Source organism: Mus caroli, unplaced genomic scaffold (genome assembly GCF_978045245.1).
Source record: "Mus caroli unplaced genomic scaffold, Mus_caroli_1 scaffold_11, whole genome shotgun sequence".
NCBI lineage: Eukaryota > Metazoa > Chordata > Mammalia > Rodentia > Muridae > Mus > Mus caroli.
This window is the reverse complement of record NW_028227266.1, coordinates 66,406,348-66,410,136: the sequence shown is the minus strand read 5'-3', so window position 1 is coordinate 66,410,136 and position 3,789 is coordinate 66,406,348. Positions and strand designations below refer to the sequence as shown.

At 40.2% G+C, this 3,789-nt stretch overlaps 1 pseudogene; it reads right to left on the bottom strand.

Moving 5' to 3' along the window:
• Window positions 1-1,051: 1,051 nt before the first annotated feature.
• On the bottom strand, window positions 1,052-3,429 carry LOC147002057 (ankyrin repeat domain-containing protein 26-like; annotated as a pseudogene).
• Window positions 3,430-3,789: the final 360 nt, after the last annotated feature.

Genomic DNA, 3,789 nt, shown 5'->3' with positions numbered 1-3,789 from the left:
CGACAGGTTTTAACATGGAGGGGTCTGGTCTGTTGGTGACCCCATTGAAATTCATTTTTCAGTAATACTGGTGTGATCAAATATCAAGGAGTTTCCAAGTATAAACAAAGCAGTGCTTTCCCAAGTAGGGGCCCAGTCTCACTGAGGGAGTATTGAGTCGTGTTTAGGATGTGGTACAGGAGAGGGTCTAGATGCTGAACCTGCGTTGATTTGAGTCAGGATGAGGGTGGGTAGTTTGGGTTTCAACAGATGGAGCCTGAAGTGGGAGGGTAGGTCTTATCTGGAAAAATCCAGTATTGTGGTTTTTTCTCTCCCATCCCTGTTAATAGACAGTTGTGAGACACCATGTGTGAGTCACCGTATTTGTAATGGGAGAAGACGTCATGAGATGTATTTGGCATACAGGGATAGGCAGAGGTACATGATGACAATACAATCATTTGACTTAGAATCAAGGAGAGGAGAGGTTTAGGGATGGGAACAGGCTCATCAGAAGGACTTGGCTTAAGGTCATGCAGAGGCTCCTTAGGTGGGAAAACGGAAGAGCAGATGCTCAGGTGTGGCCCTGTGACGGAGCTGGCTTTCATGAGTACAATAGGAGGGCCTCGCACATCAATCAAGATCATTGTCCCAGAAGAATGATGGTATCATGGCACGCACACGTGGCTAAGGGGTCTGACCTAGTACCACAGACTTTAACAAGACATAAATTATTAATTTTTAAAAAAAGACAAAATGTGAGGCTGAAGAAATGTCTCTGCAGTTCAGAGCACTGGCTGCTCTTTCAGAGGTCCTCAGTTTTAACTCTCAGCACTCACATGGCATCATCACAACCGTTTATACTGAGATCTGATGTCTTCTTCTGGTGTGCAGGTGTACATGCAGACTGAGCACTCATATACCTAAATATTTTTTGAAAAATGAAAGTAAAGAAGCAAGCAATCCTCCTAAATAGTCCTATAAAATTTATGAAATTTTTTTTGTTTCACTACAGAATACAGTTTTAATTCAATCCACTGCCTTTCTAGGCTTCTAGACTTACTGCTCTGACTTACTTTTCAAGTTCATATTTTAACGATTCTGCAATTTTCAATTCAGCTCTATAGCGTTTTTTTTATATCATTTCAGTTCTGATTTCAAAGAAATTGCATGAGATTTTATGTCCACCATCTCAGCTTTAATATCATCAATTTTGTGCTCTATTGGCATGATAAACTCCTGTCTTTCCTGCTCTTTCTGTTGGTCAGAGGCGGCTTCTTCCTAAAGAACATTAAAAAGACGCATTTTAAAATAGGACATCCAAGGAGAGTTCAAAAGGATTAAGAGGAGTGGTTGGTGTGATCAAAATACCTAGTGTTCATGTTTGAAATTACCAAGATCAAACTAAATGACTTCAAATAAAAGAAAAATTCTGTTTAAATTACAAATAACACTGTATTTATTCTAAATAAAGGAAACACTTATTGAAACATAACTATCCAACAAATTATTGTGTAATTTTCTTTACATTTAAATCCACAAGGCAAAGGATATTTTAAATGAAAGAGAAAGCCGTTGGAGTTCAAATACTTTATCAACAACATCAAGTGCATTTAAGCAGAATTTTTTAAAGAATTCTTCCTGTGGTGCTGTAGACTGAACCCAGGGACTTGTGGATGACAGAGAGCAATCCAACCATAGCACTGCATCCTCATCCCTGAAGTATTCATATAATAATTCCAAAATTAATAATATAGCACAATTTTATAGTAAAGCATGGGACTTATAAACAACTGAAGCTCATTATCATATCCACAGCACAATTATTTTCTTTCTCACACATTTTCAAGTAATCTCAAAGATCACATGATTCCCTATTGAAAACGGGAATTCTGAAAGATGAATTCTTTTTGCAATAATAATCAAATCTAAGATGATTATCAATAAAAGTGGATGGCTTCTTTTTCCAAAAATCTACAACAGAAGTTGCCATGAAACACAGAAGAAACACATACAATCATAAACACAATACATTGAAAATGAAATTTCAGGTGGAGTTAATTACAGCACATGACTGATGACTGTAGTCACCTGTAATAACCGATTCAGAAATTTATTTCTTCCATTACTTGACACCTGTGTTGCCTTTCAATGGCTTTCCTGTGTTTTTCTACCTCGCTGCGCTCTACCATGTTCTGGTCCATATGGGTTTTGAGGCTGAGTATTTTCTCTTCATGCTGCTGTAGTTTGCACTCTAGCATCTCACACTTCTCCTGGGCTGCTACCATCTCTGCTAACTTCTGCTGCAGGGCATTATTTTCATCTTTCAGGCATTTCCAGTGGAATTGTGCTTGTTGTAGTTTTGTTTCGATACCTTCAAGCTCCTCTCTTAGTTTAAATACCATATCATTTTCATAGAGAGTTGTACTTGAAGCACTGGAGTCTGAAAACTCTCCATTTTTATGTGCATCTGAGTCTTACTCCAACATTGTGCACAGATTCTCAAACCTGGCTATTTCTTTTTCTAGTTCACTATTTCTCCTTTTCATTTCATCCAAACTCTGTGTCAGTGAAATGTTCAACTTTTCAGACGGGGTTCTTGGAAGCCGTTCATTCTCTTTGACTTGGAATTTTATTGCAGCTTTTAAGTCTGAATTTTCAGCTGTGAGCCTCATATTGCATATCTTTGCTCGCAACTTAAGTCTTTTCAAACTCTATTTGAGACCTTTCTTTTTGTAGTGCAATAATATCATTTCTTAAACTTTCATTTTCTAATTGTGATTGGTTCACAATTGTGTTTTTAATTTCTATTGATCTTTTAAATGAAGAAACTGCAAACGAGATTTGCACAAGGCTGTCAGAATCTTTGCTCTGCCTCCTGAGCTGGTCAATAAGATGCAAAATAGCGTTGAAACTAATCATCTCACAGTCCTCTAAGTTTCCCTCAGATGGTGATATTCGTTTGTTAAGGTCAATTATAAGACTTCTTTGTTCTGTTTGACAAACACAAGATTTCCTTGTTCTTTGACCTCTTATTTCATCGGAAGTTTTCTTTGAAGACCTGTCTAATTCATCAACTTCCTCTATCTTTTCTTCCGTGTTTTCTAAAAGTTTTGCCAGGTTGTCATGGTTTTTTAAATGAGCCAGTTTAAGTGGTGTGAAGCTATCCTCATTCCTTATAGTGATGTCAGCATGATGGGCCAGCAGTTTGGCTGCCATTGACATGTTGTTATGCCAAACAGCATAGTGCAGTGCTGTGATCCCACTACTATCCATAGCATTTGGATCTTTTCAAATAACAGGGCCATACATTCTTCACGCTCATACTGTGAAGCCTTAATTAGTGCTGTGCTGTTGTCACTGTCGCGGAGATCAATGTCACAATTCCGCTCTATTAGAAGGGCAACTACATCCGGATGGCCATGCACACAAGCATAGTGTAACATAGTTCTTGGCCACCCAGCTGAACCATGGTGACATCGCGGGCCCGGCGGCGGTGGCTCCTAGCCCGCCGCTCCCGCTCACACGCACCAGCCCATGGGCCTGCTGATGGCCAGGGGCGGGGGCTCGGGGCGCGACGGCGGCCAACCTGCTGGCTCCTCCTCTCCCCGGCGCGCGTCACAGCCCAAGAGGTCAGGCCTGCCTGGAAGAGAAGTGGGCGGGCTGAATTTTTTTTTCTTTCTTTTTTTTTTTTTTTTTTTTTTTTTTGGTTTTTCGAGACAGGGTTTCTCTGTGTAGCCCTGGCTGTCCTGGCACTCACTTTGTAGACCAGGCTGGCCTCGAACTCAGAAATCCGCCTGCCTCTGCCTC